General features: G+C 43.4%; 1 protein-coding gene across 6 annotated transcripts in view; it reads left to right on the top strand.

Moving 5' to 3' along the window:
- The window catches only part of LOC130919814 (phospholipid phosphatase-related protein type 5-like), a 151,436-nt gene that overhangs the window by 17,605 nt on the left and 110,090 nt on the right, over positions 1–23,741 (top strand). For 3 of the 6 annotated variants that reach the window (XM_057842381.1, XM_057842376.1, XM_057842380.1), the window contains exon 1: positions 9,810–10,278. The exons of the other annotated variants lie outside the window; for them this stretch is intronic. The gene's annotated coding sequence lies outside the window, so the exon portion shown is untranslated. Of the gene's footprint in view, positions 1–9,809; positions 10,279–23,741 lie in introns of those variants that run through there. 6 annotated transcript variants of the gene reach the window in all.

Raw genomic sequence — 23,741 nt, 5'->3', positions numbered from 1 at the left:
AAGCTAATTTGATATGAGTGGTCTGTGCTCCCCCAACAACTGTTAGTTGCGTGCAGCATTTCTGAAATTAGTTTAAGCACATAATTACATTATGCTTATTATGCAATAGAAAATAAATTTTAAATACACAGTTTGAAAAAAAACCCCAGTATTGGTAGAAATGAATTAGCTGGTTTTGTTGTATCACCCATTTGCAGGGCTGAATTAGACACCAAGTTCAGTCTTGTGGCAATTGCCCCGGATAATGTCCACACTTGACCAGCTGTCAACTGCGACAATTGCTGCATACTTGTAAATGTTAACGCAAAACATGATCAAAAGCTGTGCACGTAGCATTGGCTGAAAAATAATCAGAATCGGAGGTGAAGATCTGATTTTTCACATGGTGTTTTATTAGGTTTTGACAGTTTCAAACAATATCAACTCGCCTAGCTGTTGTGTTTTCAGATGTACAAATTGGACTGGAAAGGAGTTAAAAAAAAAATCTTGATTTCAAGAAGAAACAGGTCTTTTCAGAAACACCGATGGAGCTTATGGCTGTATGTTACAAGAATCGCTATGATACTTTCCATTTGATAAGATTGCGCTGAAGAGCCACTAATGGCGCCTAGTCATTATATAGTGGGAGTTTTTTTCTTTTTAACCCTTTAACACCTAAGCCTATTTTGGCCGAATTTGCATGCATTTGATGTTGCCTTTATATTTCAAAGAAAAAATTGTTTACAATGGCCAAGTTGGGTCAATTTTTTCAGGACACCTTGAACTTCATGTCTAAACTGTTGTTTTCTTCACTGACCAATTATAATCCACATTTTGGACCCAAAAAGACAAAAAAAAATCCCCAAATCTTTTTTCAAAATTTGTAATGTTGATGTCCCATTGACAACCAAACATGCTCGACCAACAGTTATGAAGCTTGATAATATTAATTCAACTTGTTAGGATAAACATTCAAAAGAAAAAAATAAGATTGAATAGTTTTATGTTTGACAATTCAACACAAACAGCAGGTATGGTCATAGGCGTTTTTGGCCTTTACACATACTATGGTCAAAACAGGTTATATACTGTGCAAAATGGTGAGAAAAAAAATATATAATATATCATCTAACACAAAAAGGGTTTGGAGGATATCTCTTTGTGAAGTTAGGTGTTGTACCCATCACCTTATCAAAAGTATATACGTTCATGCAATCAAGCTTCTCCAACACACATCTACATAAAAATTGAAAAGATTATAGTGAAGAAAAAATATATATAACGTTGAAAAAAAGTATTTTAAAAAAATATTGACAAGTAGTTCCGTTCAATTAAAATTTTTCAGGCATGCGACCCAATAGTTTTTTGGAGCACTCAATAAAGCTTCTTCTTGAACCGGTCACGGAGCTGCGTCACACACAATGTCACGCAGCCTACTCTTTCGCCGTTTGCGCGCTACTGTCACTTCTACTCGCCGAGACGCCGACTCATCCCGAGAAAACAACGACAAATACGGCTCATCTTCTTCCTTGAGTTCATGAAATAATGCATTAGATTGTGCTAAATGTAGTTTTAGATTCATTCTGCACGTTTCAAAGTCGCGCGCGCGGGGGCGGCTATTTTTCGGCACAGCGTCGGCCGTTGCTTGCTTCGCATGCCTCCCTTACAATAGTTGGCGCCTCGCTCGAAAATTTATTTAAAATGATCGCATTCGGTTCGTCCTTCTTGAGATCACAACGGCTCTTGGGATATGTAGTCTTTTGTGCTGCTTTCGGTTTTGAAAAAGGACAAGAAATGATGGAAATATGGAGATGGATACATGGTCCATGCAGCGTTTTAATGCATATTTATGAGTGCAATAAAACTATAAAACTCAAATGACATTATCTCCCGTTTTTCTTGGCCGATTGACTTCAAATAAAAACTGGTGTGGACATCAACTTCCACACTTTCAAACGAGACCAACCAGCGGCACGTGGGTGACATAATTACAGCGTGACGAAGCTTCAAAGACGATATGCGTAAACGCGTCGCTGCCGACACGTTCGGTGTTAAAGGGTTAAACCTGTCCTGTTCAGCTGTTTGACACGGAGAATGGAAGTCTAAGTGTCCGGATGGTCTGAATAGTTGTCCTCCCGAGTGCGCCCAATCACACCTAGCCGCGCGCGAGCCCCACCAAACATGCGACAGCCACGCAAACGAGCGGAGACGCTGCGCAGGCGCCAACTCAGGGCCGCTGCCCCTACCTAGCCAGCCCGGGGAGTGGGCCCGGCGCAGCCCATCCCTCCTCTCACAGCCCAAAAAAGGAGCCATCGTCACCCCCCCCCGGGATCCAGGGTGGTCCCCCGGGCCACCCGTGCTCCCATCAACCGGCCTCCAGGGATGGGAAGAGGGGACGCAGGCGACACCCAGCTGATACACGGGCGTCCAGCCAGCGACCCGCGACGGCGCGCAGGGCGGATACCCAAGCAGAGAAGAGAGGGAAAGTGGAAGCAGGAGAACGCCGAGTAGCCGCCGCGGGCCGACGCGAGATCGGAGCCCCGACCTCCTCCCACTCCCGCGGCCGGCAGCCTCGGCAGAGGGGAGGTCATGCCCCGGGAGCCATGCCAGAGAGAGAAAGTATGGGACGCACCTACCACCCTATTATTGTGAAAACAGCCATTTTTCCTAATGACAGTTTTGACTTTTTAGGTCTGTGATAAAAATCCCGCCAGCTGTGGTGAAAAATGGTTTAATGCTATAACTAGCTATAAATAGCACTTCAGCACAATTTTTTTCAGTCTTGCATGTCTTCAGAACTTACCTTTAAATATGTTTTATGTATTCAGAAGCAAATGATTAAAATTACATTACAGGACTTTTAAGAAAAGATGTGATACCATCAATCCATCTTCTCCCGCTTTTCCGCAGTCGGTTTGCAGGGGCAGCAGCTTCAGCAGGGTCTCTATTCAATTCAATTCAATTTTATTTGTTTAGCCCTATATCACAACAAGGTTGTCTCAAAGGGCTTTGCAGAGGCAATTTGATACACAGTTAGAAACAAGAGATGAAATAAATAGAGATGAAATGAATAAAGGTCAAGTCCTGGGCATCCCCCATCCTTCGACCCTCCATGTCAGCAAGGAAAAACTCCAAAACTCTTTGGGAGAAATGAGATACCTTGGGGAATACCACAGTCAGGAGAGATCCACTCCCAGGATGGATAGACAGGATGCACCAGGACTGCTAATGGGAATTAGCAGACGGACTTACAGTTTGTAAAGAGGCAATAGAGTAAGGGAACAAGAAGAGGTCCAGACGGGGGAAAAATAGCTGAAAAATAGCCCCTCCCCAGAGGGGAGGAGGGAAGGGGGACACTGGGCGACTAGTGATGAAGTGACTAGTCAACTAGATATTTAAATTAGAAAATAGAAATAAAGTAAGACAAGAGGTTGATAGCATTATAGCTTCTAGTGCAGCTTAGACTGAACTGTGAGTCTAGTCCGATTTCAACTGGCCTGACCATAAGCTTTGTCGAATAGGAACATTTTTAGTCTAATCTTAAATGTACAGACTGTCTCGGCTTCTTTAAAATCCAGCTGGAAGCTGATTCCATAAAACAGGAGCTTGGTGGCTAAAGGCTCTAGCTCCGACTGTACTTTTAGAAACCCTGGGAACTACCAGTAGACCTGCATTCTGAGAACGGAGTGTTCTGTTGGGGCGGTATGGAACCAGAACATCTGTGAGATAAGATGGCCCTAACCCGTTAATGGTCTTAAATGTAAGAAGGAGGATTTTAAATTTAATTCTAAACTCGACTGGAAGCCAGTGAAGGGCCTGGAGCACAGGGGTGATGTGCTCTTTTCTATTAGTTCCTGTTAACTCATTCACTCCCAGCCATTTTCACCGGAGCAAGGCCCTTCGCTCCCGGCCATTTTACTGGATTTTGACTGATTTTGCACGGCCCACAAAAAATTCTGTTCTATTGCTATATAAACATGGAACCCACCAAAAGAAAGATTAGACTCTCTTCTTTCTGCAGAAAAAAAAGTAAGTTCATACCTTATTTCATTCTTTAGAAATCAGCATTCGAAAATAGCTTAGTTTGAGCATTTTTCCAATTTCTGATGAAAAAATGGAGAAAATGAGCTTTTTGTAAACGCAAAAATTTCAAACATAATTTTGACTTTAACACGGCTATTTTTTGCTTCAGTGACATCCCAAACATCTGAATAATGTTTTCCTTTTACAAAATAACATGAACAACCAGCCAAATAGAGCTTTTCATAGCAAAGTAACAATTTATTCACACTTACCTAACTGAGAGATGACGTTTGGTGGCTGCGACAGCGGTTAAACTTTTCCCTCATTGCCGACTGTCTCGTAAAGATGGATTTTTTTAAAAGTCTTTTTTTGTGGTGACCACTGTCTCGTTCACCAGGGGAACCAATGTTCCTGGGGGGGAACTGGTTTGGCCGTGCGTGTTTCCGTGCAGGACCCTCGAGCGTGCGGTGGACGTGAGCAGCAAGCTGCGGAGGGGCTCTGCTAGCTTCCCTAATAAAGTTGTACTGTTTGAATTGAGTTGTGGGCTCTTAACAAATGTGCTACTGCCCTCCAGTGGCCAGTTTTATTGCTTTAAAATGGGTTTTGAGGCTTGTTTTTTGTTTTGGCGATAGATCGAAAGCTCTAGATGCTTCTTGTACAAAAAAACGCAAAAGACGTATAAATACGTAATCGGGACACTGAAGCATTTGGAAATAGAACGTATTTATACGGTTCCGGGAGCAAATGAGTTAAAAGTCTTGCTTCTGCATTCTGGACTAGCTGAAGACCTTTTAGAGAACTTTTAGGACAAGCTGCAAGTAGGGAGTTACAGTAATCCAATCTAGATGTAACGAACCCGTGAATTATTTTTTTCTGCATTAGTTTTAGATAAAATATTTCTAATTTTGGCTATGTTGCGCAGGTGAAAAAAGGCCATTCTGCAGGTTTGTTTAATATGAGCTTTAAATAATAAGTCTGGGTCAAATAGAACTCCTAGGTTTTTAACTGTGGTGCTGGAGGCTACATTTACATTGTCCAGAGTGACTATCTGGGCAGTTAAAGAGTTTCTCACACTTTTTGGGCCTATTATAAGGACTTCTGTCTTTTCAGGGTTAAGTAGAAGATAAGTGCTCATCCAGGTATTTATATCTCGGACGCAAGTGCTCAGTTTATCCACTTGCCTGATTTGCTCAGGTTTAATTGATAAATACGGTTGTGTGTCGTCGGCGTAACAATGAAAGTTAATGCTATGTTTTCTGATGATATTGCCTAAAAGAAGCATATACGGCATAAACAAGATGGTCTCTCAGACTTCCCTCTCCCCAGATACTTCATACAACAATGACTAAAATATCACTAAGACTAGTAAGTATTGGCTGCCAAAAACAACACTGGTTGGAATTTTGGACTAAACCTGAATTTACAGACAACGTCGTTTTGAGTAGTCATCGATTAAAACTTGACAAAATGTGTCTGAGATTTCATCAAGGAAAACTATATGAAGACAAATACATTTTGAAATGACTATAATATAATTAAGACTAATAAGTATGTTCGTTCAAAAGACAAAGACAAGTTAGAAGGGCTGCCAAAAACAACACTGTGGTCTACATTCGTAAGCTAAGGCCGTTTTGTCTGTTTACAAGTCCATCGCAACTTATGGTTTAAGACAGCGTCAGCAGCATTTGGTGTACATGCACGGGCGCGCATAATCATAAAAACATAAAATAGCTGGTCTGGTGTGTGTACTGTGCTCACTAAGGCGTTGTGCTTCGCCTAGCTAGACAGCGAGCTAAACTCTAAAAGGATGATGCAAGACATCCTTGTATGGTTTGTTGCTTTTAATGAGGCATCTTGACATCAATACATCGAAAAGTAAAACTCAAAATGAAAATAAATTATCCAAGTCTTCAATGACATACAGTACAAAGTCACTGTAAACATGAATCAGTTACTCAAATTAGCTGCTAATACAGTAGTGGCACCTGTGAAACGTTTAGCACAAAATGGTTTGTGTCCACACATCGATATTGTGTATTACTGATACCAAATAACTCCAAAAACTCGCTTTAAGGTGTTGCCTCTGTAGAAATTTTACAAGATTCAAAATGATCTTTCCCTTTACTTAACTGTGTCCTTCTTCATGTTTGTTATCCGTTTCTTTCTCCATGTGTGAAATTGCATTCTTTGTGTCTCAATTCAGGGACTCTACCCTGCATCTTCCCATTGCTGTACTACTTCATTAAAACCAGAAGGACACTTCGCTCACGCACTCCTTTATATCCGTTTTGCAGCAAATTGAGAGTGTAAACCCCAACTACACATTTCTCACTCCTCTGGCTAACCTTACCCAGAATGCTTTGTGTGCTGCCACAACTGAAAGTAATCAACTTCAAATGGTGGCATCTATGGGCGGCATGATTTATAAATTAAAGTACTCAATTTCCACACAAATTTTAATTATATGATTTTGATTTATTTGAACATTCACACCAAATTAAACTAAGGCCGTGTCTACACCTAGCAGGGTTTTTTACAACCAAGGATCCTGCCCTTATACGTCTGAAAAAAAAAATATATATATCTACACCACAGTTTGTAGAAAAAAAAGCACCCACAGCCATTCATTCATTTTAAGTACATTCATAACAATGCGTGAAAAATAATTGTCCATAATCTCGTCCTTCACATGTATTGCTCAATATGGAATAATGCTAGAGTTTGAAAATAAATGGAAGTGAAAAACACTTGTCTAATAATTAGATCTAAACCCAATGCAAAGGGATCAATGTTGACTCTGAATGTAAACATTTGTTTCATGTGTGACGTAGGAACAAAATTTGTTACAGACAGTGATATTTCCACAGTTAAATAATCGGTTATCAGTGTCCCTATGATGGCGCTACAAACGCATAATTTGCACATCTTCGCTTTCTTAGGAGTCTTTAAGAACCCTCATTTTCAGTGCCCCAAAACTCCATCCATCCATCCATCCATCCATCCATCCATCCATCCATCCATCCATCCATCCATCCATCCATCCATCCATCCATCCATCCATCCATCCATCCATCCATCCATCCATCCATCCATCCATCCATCCATCCATTATCTACCGCTTAATCCGGGGTCGGGCTGCGGGGGCAGCAGCTTTAGCAGGGAAGCCCATATTTACCTCTCCCCAACCACTTCAACCAGCTCCTCTGGCGGGATCTCAAGGCATCCCCAGGCCAGCCGAGAGACATGGTCTCTCCAGCATGGCCTGGATTGTACCCGGCCTCTCACCGTTGGGACATGCCCGGAACACCTCTCCAGTGAGGTGTCCATGAGGCATCCGAACCAGATGCCCGAGCCACCTCAACTGGCTCTTCTCAATGCGGAGGAGTAGCGGCTCGACACAGAGTCCCTCCCGGATGACCGAGCTTCCCACCCTATCTCTAAGGGAAAGCCTGGACAACCTGTGGAGGAAACTCATTTCGGCCGCTGGTATCCACGATCTTGTTTTTTCGGTCACGACCCACAGCTCAAGACCATAGGTGAGGGTAAGAACGTAGATCAACTGGTAAATCGAGAGCTTCACCTTTGGCCTCAGCTCCTACTTCACCACTACAAACAGGTGCAGAGTCCACATCACTGCAGACGCTGCAATGATATGCCTGTCGATCTCGCGCTCCCTGCTACTCTCACTCGTGAACAATACCCCAAGATACTTGAGTGTGCGTGTGGATGTAGAAAAAGTTCCTCTTTTTGCGAAATACCCTGCTTCGTGTACCTCGACCTATGATCGCTTGGACACACGATGTTTTCGACATCCGACATAAAATTTGACCCGCCATTCGGTTCTACATCCGACGACATGCTCGAAATACGACGATTTATGACAGCAAGACGGACGCACGGCGGATTTTCATGTGAGAGAAATCAACATGGGGTCCAAGAATATTAGTGCGGGTGGTAAAAAAGGGGAAAAAATGTGGCTTACCATTGAAATGAAGATGGAAATTATAGAAAAATATGAGCTTGTTGGGCGCGTCCGTGAAATGGCTTGACAATACGGCCGTAAAATGTCTACAATCTCGATGGTTGTCCTCCGACATCCGTTCGCCAGTCTTTATGAGTTAAGGTGACAATTATTATTGTAACATCGCCAAAAACTCACCAGCTTTGTCAGGATTTTAATAATTTATTTCAGAACTTGTGCAATACAACGTGCCTTCTGGTCGCCGCAGTGAAAGTAAAGTCCTTCTCTCACTCTGTCAAGTCAGCCACGTGGTGCATTCAGGTACACCACGCAAAACACGTCCGCCACATTAGAGCCTGATTCGTTACATTATTATTGGTATTTTTATTATTATTACAATTATTATATTATTATTGCGATTTTTATTCATAATTTATTTGTTTTTGTCGGTGTATTTGCTATTTGCAATAGTACCAGCAGTATTTATTTAGGATTTAGTGTAAGTTTTCAGGCTGTGGAACAAATTAATGGAATTATAATGTATTATTAGGGGAAAGTCCTGCTTGACAGACAACCATTTCGACCTAAAAACGAATACTCTTCGTATGTAGAGGTACCACTGTATTCAATCAAAAATCTGTGTTAATGCTGAGTAATCTGTTTACTTGATACAATAAAACATTACTTTCAAATGTTATTCTTCTTATCGACCGTACATTTTTAAAATAGTAAAATGAAATAAGGGAACGGCAGTGATGCCCCCAGGGAATACGCCGAAGGGTAGACCATCCATCCCATTTACTTACCAAGGAGGAGTGCCCTCCCCGGTCCACCCTTCATCGGCAGCGTAGTGCAGTGCCCTTACTCCATGGTGTGGAGACCTGGCTATGCAGTGTGCAACCCCTGAATTAAGAAACAGCTTCATTGTGCTTCTTCATTGCGAGTTTTGATCTTAAGCACTTACTGCTCTATGCTGTTTGTGCCGAAATAAAAGCCATCAGAGCATGCACTCGTAACTGCGTGCAATTATCCACTTATAGACTATAGAAGTCATAATAGTCTTCAGGTATGCCATTTGTGCAAATGCCGTGGAGCGTTTCCAAGAGGAGTATACTCTTGGAACACAACAAGAGAATCCCCTTATTCAAACGTTTTGTCCAATGAAATGACCTTTTAGTTGCACAACAACTCGTTTGACATGGTAAATGAAGACGAAAACAACTGCAACAACACAAAGGAATTTCTGAAAGCAAGAGTTACTTGGAATAGACCATTTTCAGATAGTTAGTCTTGTTTTTGAATAAGAGAGTTGATCACTTAAATGGCATGGCTTTGAATAATTCAAAAAAAAAAAAAAAAAACAATACCTAAATTCCTGCATTGTCTTGGTATTGGCAGATATCCTGATTGATCGGATCCTGAAGGATCGCAAGTGAAAAAATGTGGATCGGTGCATCTTTAGCACTTTGATAAAGTACAAAGTAACAACAGAACTTCTTGGCCTTTATTTAAAATATTTTTTTTAATGTGTTGAATAGGTTATTAACGGCCACATAAATTGTGAACAAAGTTTGCCAACCATTCATCTTGTTCGCTGTATCGCTTGTTTTAATAACTCAAAACTCTTGCATTTAACAATGGTGTGTAGACCTTTTAGGTCCAGTGTAGTGTCCAACAGTGGTGGTTTTATGGGACATTAAAGTGCTGGCTGTCTTCCACTGTAGCCACAGTGTCCTTTACATTTCTTACTTTTCATCTCTTGCCCTCATTTTGTATCTCTCTCACTGGTGCACACGTACACTGCCCATTTCATGTGCTCCGTCTCTTCTCCCGCTGTCACATTCTTATTCCCATTTCCCACCCTCTGTTTTTTCCCCTCCGCCTCTCTGCTCCCACACATTCATGCAGATGCGCACACACTTTCTCTCCATCCCCCTCTTTTTTTCTCTCTCTATTCTCTTGCATTCACCAGCGACGACACCAAGCAGCTTCTCTCTCGCTGAGCCTGTGGATCCCCCGTACTTGACTAATTAGCCTTGAAGTGCTGTTGAGGATCATGTTAATCTCGACGACCTAGCAGCGGACTGCAGATATATACACAGCTGGGAGAGTGCAAGGCATCAGGCACGGGCAAGAAGCTTATTGTTCGCTGTGAGCCTCTCGGACTTTTCACCGATCAAGTGACAGAAGTGAGAACAGGTTCTGTTTCTGGAGAGACCAAAGTCACTACAGAATGGACATCTGGAGCAAATCCTTCTAGACTGATAGACTCCGAGAAAGCCCTAGTGACAGATTGGAACAATCAGTGGTTTAAGGTAAGTTTTAAAGAACAGCAGGTCTATTTAGTGCCACTTGTTGGATTGACACACAAGTTGACATGTATTTTATATGACTTCTATGTGTCCATTATATCTTAAACCTATGGACAAGGATGTACTGATATTATGATCTGGAGGAACATGAGCATGTCTGGGTGCATGGATGCACACCAGCAAGGTAGTGAACTGGTTCTTTGTGCCTAAGGGAAGCCAGTGGAAGCGCATCAATGTAAAAGACATGGACAGCAGCACCAGAGACAATCAGTCACGCCAGCTTTATGCCTGATGGCATCTCTTGCTTCAGATGATGGGCACATAAAAAAGCAATACTGTGTACTGCATCTCCAGCACAACTTGAGTGTGTGTTAGTACACGTGTATTCATGGTACATTTGGCTTGATAGCACAAGTATACTGTATTCCCCTTATAGTGTATAGTGGCTTTGTGTTAACTTTTGAGCACCGATAAGCATGTTTGTTATGATGTATTTATTTAAAGTAGCACTTGTTTGCATGTAAACATGAATTCAGACATTGATATTACATAATGCATGCACCTATTTACAAATGGATTTTATGTACATTCCGAATACATACATAGTTAATTAAAACGTATTATATATTACACTATATTTACAAAGGATATGTCTTTCCCATTGTTTCAGACATATTTTACCCAAATTAAATAAATCTTTGCAAGTGTTCTCCCCAATTTGGATGCTTATTGCAGCACATAGTTGTATCATGTTAAAGAAAAGTTAATTACAACCACCTCAATTGAAACGTTTTAATTGAGAAGATAATCAGGGCGAGGAAATATAATATAATTCCCTACATTTCAGCTGTTTATCAAACCCCCATATTGTAATTCTGATACGCAGGGTATTTATTGTAGGGTCAAATAGCAACGTGCCATTTTGTTTCATGGTTGTCCCTGTAAAGTCACTTAGTCTATTCACCACACATCATTGCAAGTTCTTACCTCTTATGTTCAGTGAATGGCATTGCACTCATTGAAAACTCAATGAAATGAGGCTTATAGTAAGTACAATCGCAGGCAATAATAATGAACTCGCGTCTTCCATAAATCAGACTAAAATATATTGAAAAGGAAGGTGTAACCTGTAGGTATGAGATCAGCTAGCGTAAACAATCAACCCGTTACTGTTTTTTCCGTGTGCACAGTGCATATTTTATGTTTGCACTTTCATAATTATAAACCCTGCTACTCAATGAAGGTAGAGGCTGGAAGTTTGTGTGACCCCTTTCCACCATCTGGAAATGAGCTCTGTTCTGGTTCACCTATCAAATTACAAACCATTCATAGGCTTTAAACCAGAAATAAATTAATTCCCATACCTGAAAGGTAGGAGCCCTGCTGGAATCCAAAGATAGCGAGTGTGAAATGAAATATGACACATAAGTTCCTTTTGCATATATATATAGACCCTACCCACGTGACGTCACAACTCCGCTCTCCTGAATGGTACCGCCCAATTGTCCGTCAAAACATAGTGTTAACCTGTTACGGCTACGTACATTCCTCCTATTTACGGCGTGTTTTTCTGCTCCTTAACATTAATAATCAAAATGGTGAAGGCGTGTGTGGCTGTTGGTTGCACTAACAGAGAAGATGGAAAGAGAGACTTGAAGTTTTACCGTATTCCGAGGGATCCAAAGAGGAGAGCGAAATGGACGGCTGCAATTCGACGTGAAAACTGGGCACCAAAAAATCACCACAGACTATGTAGTAGTCATTTTATATCCGGTAAGATGCATTTAAGATATACTTAGAGGGTTTTGGGCTGACAAATAACCACAATTAAGATCATTGCTAGGCTAATCGCCGACAACATACACGTATGTATGTAGTGAGAGTGCTATCGCTAAACCATATAAACATTAAAAGCCTTAACTCCATTGACAAACGACATGAAATACATTAGACTTGACAGTGGATGTTAGCAATAACAAACGATTTTGAATTGAAAATTTCGTAACTCACCTTTCCAAGCACAAGATAGATTCCTGCCGAATTTTCGTGGACGAGGACATGTTTCACCCAACCAGCAACGAAGTATTTATAAGCCTCCAAGCTCTTAAAGTGTTTTTCAAATTTTCGTGAGAATAGGCTGATTTTGTGTGGACAAGATAATTGTAAATATCAGCGTAGCAGATGTCAGGCAGACAGGGCGAAGACAGTGGGTCGAAAAACATCGATTTGGGCATCAAATATGGATCTGGCGACTGTATAGAACGAAGCTTTTCCACATAACGCCTTTTATGCAACACATCCAGTGAGTTTATGGCATCAGAAAGCACCGGGTCTTCCATGAAATGCATTTTAAATTCCTCGATCAATTGAAACCAATGCTAATACAGAGACAAAATGACGGACAAGTGGGCGGAACCATACAGCGAGCACGTGGTTTTATGACGTCGGTGGGTAGGGTCTATATGCCAATTCAGGGTGTACTGTGCCTACTGCGCATAGCTAGCCGCTGCCCTCGTGAGGATATACAGTAAGTCTTCACACAAATGAGGCCGTCAGTTGATAGGAACTCTGGAGAGAACTTATGTTGCTCAACAAGGCTTCAGTATATGTCACCTGCAAAATAAACAAATGAACAATCCTGCAATAACATCAATATTCAGCACCTCTCAGATCCACTTGCCTAGTTTCGGAGGTGGTTGGTTTTCTGCCTCAGAGAATATGCTGGAAACCGCTAAATCTACCTCGCTTTGAACAAATCAGTTGTCACGAGAAAGCCAACAACAATAATAGAGTAAAGCAATGGTCTCACATACAGTAAGTACTCCTCTCGAGGGATGGCTGAAGGCAGAAAGAAAACATACCAGTGGTGCAAAATGGAAACTATGGCTTACACTTAGGGGTGTAACGGTACACAAAAATCTCGGTTCTGTATGTACCTCGGTTTTGAGGTCACGGTTCGGTTCATTTTCGGTACAGTAAGAAAACAAAATGCAAAATATAAATGTGCTAGTTGTTTATTACACACTTTTGTGCTTTCAAGAGTAGGGACATTAGCCTATTCAAAGCTAGAATTATGCTCAAAAATAGAAAATACAATATTCTGAAATGTAGATATTTTGAAAAACAAAAATAAATACCTTTGGCTAAGACTTTTTCTTTAAAAAAAAATATCTAATGTGCAAAATTGAACAGTTGCAACACTAAACAGTTTCAAGTTTCTCATATTAACTTTATGACCACAGCCTCGAAAAGTAAGGGTTATTAGGGCTGTCAAACGATCAAAATTTTTAATTGAGTTAATCACAGCTTAAAAATTAATTGTAATTAATCGCAATTCAAACCATCTCTAAAATATGCCATATTTTTCTGTAAATTATTTTTGGAATGGAAAGATAAGACAAAAGAAGGATATATACTGTACATTCAACATACTATACATAAGTACTGTATTGTTTATAACAATAAATCCACAAGATGGCATTAATATTAACATTCTTTATGTTGAAGACATTTTTTTTCTCTGCAAAAACAAACACACAACAGAGCCTTAGAACAGTAACTGAAACAGTATTATTTATAGTGTGTGCAAAGTGTGTGTAGTGTACACATAAATGTGGCCCTCTTCCCTACTCATCCTCCAGCCAATCGCTGAAGCAATCCAACTTATTTACATTTTCTGAGAGTTGTTACATCTATATTCTTTTTTGATTTGAATTCCCCATCCAGAAGGCCAACCTGCTTCCATGTTTACATTTAACGGTTACCCACGCTGCTCACTGCACTTCTGAGTGGTGCGACGGCCCTGGCCGTTTAATTGTTATCTTTTTTGAGACTGTCAGTCATCTGATCGCCGCGTCCGCCAGCTGGCTGCCTCCGCACCCAACGTGGCATACTCTGATTGACGCCGGACTGGCAGATGACGTTGCCGCCGCTGATGGGCCAACCGAACTAGCCGCTGTCTGACATGTATCCATTATGCAGCGCTTTGTTTACATTTGCAGCAATAATGACACTTGCTTTACGGCAGGTAATCCGATATACGGTAGTACTATTAGGCCGTTGTTGCATACCCACGTGTGTGTTGTATTGTGCCTGAGTCTTGTTAACCAAATAAAGGCAGCGTTAACAAAAGTCATCTGACCGCTCGTCATTTTACAGTCAACACTCTGAGAGTTCGCAACTTTGCATTTGACAGCATACGTGCCGCGTACCTCCTCGCCAGCTGTTTGCTCGCTATTCATTCACCTGTGCATTTGATTGCTATTTTGTTACACTCCCGCTTTTTCGGTGAGGTATTTTGTGTTCATTCAATATTGGATTGTTTTCGTTCACCGCTGCAAATAAGAGCACCGCAGCAGTAGAGGTAAACTGCCGTTTTTGTTCAACCTTTTTTGTTTAGTGTAAAAGCCAGGGTAGTGGCTGTATTGTTTTTTCTTTTTTATGATCAGGGTTTACTTAGCAGGTGGGGTTTAAATGTAGTTTCATTTTGTTTGTTGTTTTGGCCTGGGCTTACGCTGACGCCAGCTTCTTCCACATTTTGTATATTTTGTTCATTGCGATTTTCGACTTCTGTGAGTAAATTTGTGTCCACTTGCAACTTGTGTGCGTGGCTCGTTTTATGTTACGCCCTTAGCGAGCCATCCGTGGGACGTAACAGTGGGATTATGGGATGCATGAGCGGGCATTCTGCGCTTGCGTTAAATGCGTCAAATATTTTAACATGATTAATTCAAAAAATTCATTTCCGCCCGCTAACGCGCTAAATTTGACAGCACTTTACATTACGTCAGAAACTCGTTCGGTACGCCTCCGTTCCGAACCGAGGACCACGTACCGAAACGGTTCAATACAAATACATGTACCGTTACACCCTTACTTACACTGTAATATCCAAAGGGAACCGTGCTTTTGTCTATGCTATCACAGTGCCCAAAATGCTTTACAGGTTCATTGACCCATTCATGCACATATTCTGCCCACTCCTGGTGACTTTTGCCCTTGTTCCTGCCCAATCACATTATGAATAGCGAAATGTAGTCAGATCCTACGGGAATCCTAAAAAAAAAAAAAAAAAAAAAAAAGTCAGTAATTTGGCATGCTAGGACCTAGTGAGTAAAGCTGTGATTCAACAAGTACTATTGTGTACTGTACAGTAGAGGAGTTCCAAAAAATCAATTATTACATGCATCGCAATTCGATACGTGACGATTCGATTACGATTCATAAAGGCTCAAAAACGATGATTTTCCCTCAAAACTTTATGACAGCCGCTTGTAGCGGAACGAAATGGAAAACTCGTCTACCGCCCGGACACTTTTAACGGACGCGCGCACGTTATAATGGATGCTGCCTGTAACTAAGTGAGAGATTTAATCTTTACCAAAAGACTGGAAATAAATTTGTGTATGAGACAGGCAGTGACAGAAGCGTGCTGGGTCACGCTTCTGTGCGCACGTTATTTTTTTGGAGCAAGAGGGGAAGAGAGATAGTTCGTTGCTCCTCGTCTTTCAGATGTCTAGCTGTAGTTTGAAGTCATGTCAATTGAAAAATGTTCTGAGTGTGTTGCTAAGACCCGTGTGCGTCTGGTGTTAATGGTTAGCGCTAAGCTAATTAGTTAATTCACTAACGTGTATTTCATATGCAGAACGTGTAAAACCATAATTAAGTACAACGGTAACACTACAAACATGTGAAATAGTACAGAAATCTGTGAAAACAAAGTATATTGCTTAAAAGAAGGTTTATTTCTAAAGACACTTTGTTTCCAGAAAATGTGGAATTCATTCCACCTGTGAAATATGTGTAAATTTTATTGTATTGTTGAGTAAAATGAGTACTCCCTTCAAAATGGCAGCTTAAGGGCAGGTTTTTGTTATATGGGCATGTTACCATCGTTCCTGTTGAATCATCGGGATATTTTAAATAAATAATAGACAAAAATTTGTTTGTCAACTATATTAATTAGTAATGTACGATGCATCGATAATCGTGATAACCATGATCATCTTTCAAGAAGCGAATCGTAGCCCCCTGAATCGTAATCGAATCGAATCGCGGGGTGCCTAAGATGGCACACCCCTACTGTACAGTGGGGAAATGCAAGTAAAAGCACAATACAAGTGAATTTCCATTACAAAAAAATGATTCTGAACATGACGTTTTCACCAACTACCCTTAATGATACACACAGGTCCATTGAAAAGTGGAAGAAACTAAGGAACCTAAATTACAATGTTCATTCACTTCCCTATCTTAGGTGTTCAGGTGCTCTGTGCTTTGTAAACCTCCCTTCTCAACGGTAACTACAATCGATTGGTGTAAGGGCTTAGGGCTGACAAGGCAGCAGAATATATACCCTCTAAAGTTGTCATCATGCAGATAAGCAAATACACTTGATATGGTATGTGTGGAGGCAAAAATATGTAGTATATTGAAATCTTGCTGCCGGCCTTTTGATAAAAATATGATTTGAAAGTCCTATGATCTTAGAGACGGAACAATGTGCTATCTGATTGCAGCAGTATCACTTTTTTCAAAGCTTAGCCTGTCCCTTTTCATGTGAGAAACTCCATTTTTCAAAGATGGCCTTCCTCTTGTTACCTTCTATTCATTCTTTTGTTCCACTTAGGGGTACCTCTTGGTTTTGGCACAGTTTTTGCTCAACTTTTACCTTTTTATCTATTATTTCCATCTGCTGATCCAGCTAGCTTTCACCCTCTCTCTCCCAATCTCTCTATGCATCATGACTTTGTGTCTCTCTTATCTCCTTCTACCACCCTTTTGTTTTTGATCATCACTTCTGTGTTTACAGTATTACCTCTGCCTCCCCCAGTAAGCTTGCTTGATGTGTATGAGTGGGTGTGCATATAAATACACGGGACACCCTATTAGGTACCGTACTTGAAATGAGCATTAATGAGCTACCACTGGTGTATCGATTACAGTAACTTGTTTGCCGCCATGAGAGAAGAGGACAACTGATCTTACCAGTGACGTTCTGGAAAGACCATTGTCCATCTGGATAAATATTCTGTGGGAGGGCGTAACAGAAATAGTATTTGTTTGGTAATGTAGACTATTTTTTTTCTTGCAATGAAAAATGAAATCTCTTTGAAAAATAAAAGCCCGACATACAATTACACATGGTGGAGGATCAATTATGTTGTGGGGGTTTAGCATCCTCAGAGAGTGGAAGCCTTCAAACTATGAAATGATTCATTAATTTGGGGGTTCAATGTAATTATTTATTTACACATCCAACATTTCCCTTTGGGGATGATTAAAGGATCATCTTACCTTTGAGTCAAAGTTGCTACCCACTGTTTGTCAACTTGAGTTTTGTGCAACATTGTCTGAGAACAATGATAATAATAAGCATTCTTGCAAAGCAAAATGGTTTAGAAGTAAATGGTTGAATCTTAGTTAGCTAACCCAATCCCAAAGGAGTACCGTATTTTTCGGACCTTAAGTCGCACCCGAGTACAAGTCGCACCAGCCATAAAATGCCCAATGAAGAGGAAAAAAACATATATATTTAAATGGGGTATTTTTTATTTTATTATTATTATTTTATTATGTGTTTATATTTTACAAATGCAATGTCGTATTCATTTATATTGTATATTTTATGTTGTATAACTTTAGTTCCTATGTGAATATTAGTTCCTACTTGTTTTGTTGTGGTAGGATGGTTTCATATTGAACACGGGGCCGTGTTGGTTATTATTATAGCAAAGAAGACAGCAGTAAATCAACAAAGACAAGTCAACTGTGCCCCGATCTACCACTCAAGAGATCTGATGGACTCAAAAAGTGGGTTACGATTGCATATTAGTTTGAAAATCGACCGGATCCACCGTATTTTTACATGAGTGACTTCCGGTCTGCCCGATCATAGCTACCGGTAGTAGTATTGACGCAGGAGGGTCGCGTCTCGCGTCAAATAATAAACTCTGCCATTCTTTTCACGTGCGTCGTGTTGAGCCGCTTCTGGGACGTGTCTAACACGCAGCTGCACTGCGACTGGTGTGCATTGGCTGACTGACTTTAACGCCCACGTTTCACTGCGTTGTCGCGCTGTTGACGTTTCTGGGTTATACTGTCGTACCGTGTTGGTCCTCATTATAGTAGAGAAGACGGAGTAAATATAATCTACACAAAGAAACTGTAACCCGACCGACTCACAGCCTCGAAAAGTAAGGGTTACATTACGTCAGAGACTCGTTCGGTACGCCTCGATTCCGAATCGAGCACCACGTACCGAAACGGTTCAATACAAATACATGTACCGTTACACCCTTAACTAAAGGTATTCATATCTGCTCAACTTCATCAAGCTGAAATCATGGCGTTTGTTATTTTTTTAAATATCATTTGGTTTAGTGCTAGAAGTACTTCTGTTTCTGCGTTACTTTTTATCGTTTTTGTTTTCTTCCTTTTCTGTCCCACCATTGTTTAGTTTGAACAGTTCAGTTCAGACAAATAAGAAGCTATTGTGCTTATCATCATAAATGTACATAGTTTTAAATAAGCCTGTCGTAATATGCAATAAGTCAAATTATTGCACGGTAAATTAAAATGATAGCGGTAATTTTCCCAGCAGCGATTTATCGCTGAGTGCGTGCATTCGGCACACGTGTGTGTTGATTGCATATGAGACTCCAGTTGTTGTGAACGGCAAGCCGTTGAGGCGGATCCAAATCACAGACCAAGAAACAGAAATAGTGAACGTTTGTATTTAATAAGTACAACAAAAGGAGCACGCCAAAAAGGCGGGTTTAACAAACTGAGAGAGCACGCCAATAAACGCGAGTGTAATAATAAAGTACAACAAAGGGAGCACGCGAAAAATGCGGATATAACAAACTGAGAGAGCACGCCAATAAACGCGAGTATAATAATACAGTACAACAAAGGGAGCACGCGAAAAATGCATGAATATAACAGTACAAGAATCTAACTACCAAGCCCAAAAGAGCACTAGTGTAAAGATGACCAAACCAAAATACGACCGTAGAACGTCGGGAAACTCGAAGGCTGACGATGAACACACAGGCGGTAAGCAAGGCAAGTAGTAAGCAAACAAGCAATAGTCCGACACTCTCAGACTGTGGCCGGAGTCCTTAAATAATGAGCGCTCCAAATGCGCCACAGGTGTGTTGCAACGGCCCCGCCCATCCAGCTGAATCAGATGCTGGAATGAAAAAAGAACTGAGAAGGCATACAGATATGACAGAACCCCCCCCTCAACGGACGCCCCCTGGCGGACCACCTGGTTTCGTGGGATGACGAGAGTGGAAATCCCGCGGCAGCGACGGATCGAGGATCCAGGAGCGGGGGACCCATTGGCGTTCCTCAGGGCCATAACCTTCCCAGTCGACCAGGTACTGCACCCCCCTACCCCTCCTCCTTGAGTCGAGAATGGCACGTACCGTGTACACCGGCCCACCGTCGATTACGCGAGGAGCAGGAGGAGGCACTGGCGGAGGGTTCAGGGGACAGGTGGAGACTGGCTTGAGCAGAGAGACGTGGAAAACTGGGTGAACCTTCATCGAGCTGGGAAGCTTCAGCCTTACAGTCACAGGGTTCACCACAGCATCAACAGCAAAAGGACCCACGAACCGAGGGCCCAGTTTCTTTGAAGTCCCAGCCAGGTGTAAATCCCGCGTTGACAGCCAGACCATCTGGCCTGGGCGATAGACTGGAGCGGGCCGTCGGTGGCGATCAGCTATCTGCCGGTTGCGGGCCGCCGTGCGGACTAGTGCAGCCCTTGCGTCCCTCCAGACCCTATGGGCCCTCCGCAGGTGCACCTGGACAGATGGCACGATGACTTCGGCTTCTTGGGAAGGAAACAGTGGAGGCTGGTACCCATATGCAGTCATGAAAGGTGACCTCCCAGTAGCAGAGGAAACAAGGGTGTTGCGCGCATACTCCACCCATGGGAGGTGCGATGACCAGGAGGCCGGATGCAGTTCACAAACACAACGGAGGGCGGCCTCTAGCTCCTGGTTGACCCGTTCCGTCTGCCCATTGGATTGTGGGTGGTAACCCGAAGATTTGCTTGAGGTGGCCCCCAAAGCCTTGCAGAACGCTCCCCAGACCTGTGAGACAAACTGGGGCCCTCTATCAGAGACGAGGTCGCACGGGATCCCATGAGCCCGAAAAACATGTGTCACCAGCAGGTCAGCGGTCTCCAGGGCTGAAGGCAACTTGGGAAGTGCGACGAAATGCGCCATCTTGGAAAACCGGTCCACCACCGTCAAGATGACCGAACAACCCCTGGATCGTGGAAGACCAGTGACGAAATCGAGCGCAACATGTGACCAGGGGCGAGTTGGAACAGGTAACGGATGGAGTAAGCCCGCTGGAGCACGATGGACTGGCTTGCCCCGAGCACAGACGGAACAAGCAGAGACATAGTCAGTGACGTCCTTGCGCATGCCTGGCCACCAAAACCGCTGGGAAACGAGGAAGAATGTGCGGGACACACCCGGGTGGCAGGCAAACTTCGAGGAGTGGCCCCACTTCAGTACTCCTGCGCGCTGAGCAACTGGGACGAACAACTTGCCGGCAGGGCAGCCCCCAGGTACCCTAACCCCTCGTAAGGCTTCTTCCACAAGACGCTCTACTTCCCAACGTAGGGCGCCAACGATCAGATTCTCGGGAACAATAGACTCCTCTGAAGACCCCTCCTCCGCTGCCTCATGGAGCCTTGACAGCGCATCGGGCTTCCCGTTCCTTGACCCTGGACGGTAGGTAATCTGGAAGTTGAAACGGGTCAGGAACAATGCCCAGCGGGCCTGGCGAGAGTTGAGGCGCTTGGCTGCACGAAGGTATTCCAAGTTCTTATGGTCTGTGTATATCTGGAACGGTACCTCAGTGCCCTCCAACCAGTGTCTCCATTCCTGCAATGCCTGGACTATAGCGAGCAGCTCCCTGTTGCCAACATCATAATTCGCCTCGGCCGGGCTGAGGCGGCGGGAGTAGAATGCACAGGGGTGCAGCCTCTGGTCGACTGCAGACCTCTGGGAAAGGATGGCCCCCACTCCGGAACTCGATGCGTCAACCTCGACCACAAAAGGGAGATCTGAGTCAGCATGAACAAGGACAGGTGAGTTTGTGAACGCTCGTTTAAGGCTTACAAATGCGGCCTCTGCCACAGAGGACCACACAAATGGTCGCTTGTTAGAGGTCAACCTGGTAAGGGGCTCGGCCCTCATACTATAATTGCGGATAAAACGCCTGTAAAAGTTAGCAAACCCAAGGAAACGTTGTAATTGTTTACGTGAGGTGGGGGTGGGCCACTCTGCCACCGCCTGAATTTTTGCTGGATCAGGCCTTAGCTGCCCTTTTTCCACAACAAAACCGAGAAACTGCATTGACTCACGGTGAAACTCACACTTCTCGGCCTTAACAAACAACCGGTTTTCCAACAGTCTTCGCAGAACTATCCGGACATGTTGGCGATGTTCTTGCAAGCTTCTGGAGAAAATTAAGATGTCATCCAAATAAACAAAACAGAACACATTTAGCATGTCCCGCAATACGTCATTAATGAGGCTCTGAAACACTGCGGGCGCATTTGTCAGACCGAAAGGCATGACCAAGTATTCAAAATGCCCAAGCGGGGTTTTAAATGCGGTTTTCCACTCGTCTCCTTCACGAATCCTGACCAAGTGGTAAGCGCTGCGCAAGTCTAATTTGGTGAAAATGGTGGCAGATTTTAGCGGCGCGAAAGCCGAATCCAACAACGGTAACGGGTATTTATTTTTAACAGTAATCTCGTTGAGACCCCGGTAGTCGATGCACGGTCTAAGTCCCCCATCTTTTTTGCCAATGAAGAAAAACCCCGCCCCCAAAGGAGAGGACGAAGGGCGAATAAGGCCCGAAGCCAAGGAAGAGGATATGTATTCCCTCATAGCTTCCTGCGCCGGTCTAGAGACCTTGTATAATCGCGAACTGGGCAACGGTGCATTGGGCAGCAGATCAATGGCACAGTCGTAAGGACGGTGCGGGGGCAGGGTACCAGCCTGCTCTTTACTGAATACACGCTGGAGATCATGATACTCGGCGGGAACATTTTTCAAATTAGCAGGCTCGGTAGCAGTTCTTTCTTGACCGGGAAGTAGACACGCCGAACGTAAACAGTGCGCATAACAGAACGTACTCCAAGCAACTATTTGAGTCTTCGCCCAGTCAATATTAGGATTATGCACTTTCAACCAGGAGAGTCCCAGCACGACCGGAGCCGATTTGCACGGCATAACCCAGAAGCTACGGGCCTCAAAATGATTCCCGGACAACTTTAATTTGAGCGGGGGCGTAATAAACTTCACGTCCGCCAGAGGGCGCCCATTGAGGTCTAAAACCCTTTTGGGCCTAGCGAGTCTTATTAAAGGACATTTAAGCGCGTCAACAACACTCTGGTCTATAAAACAGTCATCTGCCCCTGAATCAATTAGAGCAGTAAAACTAAAGTGAACCCCACCGTGCGACACTTCTCCCGGCAATTGCAGTCTCACCACACCTTGGGAGTCTCTTTGTTCCTTCAACTCGTCCCGAGGCAACTCACTTGAGGGATTGCTGTCTTGTACGAACCTCGTACTAGTACCCCCTCGGGCGAGGGGAGCCCCAGGCAACGAAGATTCCAGTCGATGCGAAGGGGCGGCGTCACAAGCGGCGACACCGTGCCCCGGCAAGCCACAAAACAGACACAAGCCTGCCATCATCCGTCTTCGTCGCTCCGCCGCAGAAAGATGTCCGCCGCCGAGTTGCATAGGCTCCTTCCCCGTCGGTACCGGCCTCCGTGTCGACGTAGAGACCAACGGTGGTTTGATGAAGCCGTCCGGACCGGCCGCCGTCGGGCTGCTCTGCGGCGTTGACCCGCGACGTTCCCGATGCTCCGCAGCTCTCTCTCTCTCACGCTCTTTTAGACGATGACCCAAATTTACGGACAACTCAATCAGCTCCTGCAGATTCGATGAGTCATCCCGGGCCGCCAACTCGTCTTTAACCGCCGAAGACAGCCCGCGCCGAAAAATACCACACAGTGCTGCTTCCTCGAAACCGCACTCCGCGGCCAAAATGCGAAACTGAATAGAGTAATCAGCTACGGTCAGATCGCCTTGGGAAAAATCCAGCAGGCGGCTGGCTGCCTCTTTGCCTTTAACCGGATGATCGAAAACTCTCACGAGCTCAGTCTTAAAAGTTTCAAATGAATGACGGATCGCGGGTCTTGAGTTGCTTACCGCCATGGCCCATGTTGCAGCTTTACCGGCAAGGAGGCTCATTGCATACGCTACACGGGATCTATCACTCGCAAACGTTTGAGGTTGTTGGTCGAACACAAGGGAGCACTGGTGCAAAAATAGTTGGCAAGCACCTGCCTCTCCCTCATAACGATGGGGGTGTGGCAACAACGGCTCCCGAAAAGCTGCCGGCGAGCCCACTGGAGACGGGGTGGATAG

This window comes from Corythoichthys intestinalis, chromosome 8, assembly GCF_030265065.1.
Source record: "Corythoichthys intestinalis isolate RoL2023-P3 chromosome 8, ASM3026506v1, whole genome shotgun sequence".
Taxonomy (NCBI): domain Eukaryota; kingdom Metazoa; phylum Chordata; class Actinopteri; order Syngnathiformes; family Syngnathidae; genus Corythoichthys; species Corythoichthys intestinalis.
The sequence above is the reverse complement of the archived record's forward strand: the minus strand, read 5'-3'. Positions and strand labels throughout refer to the sequence as shown.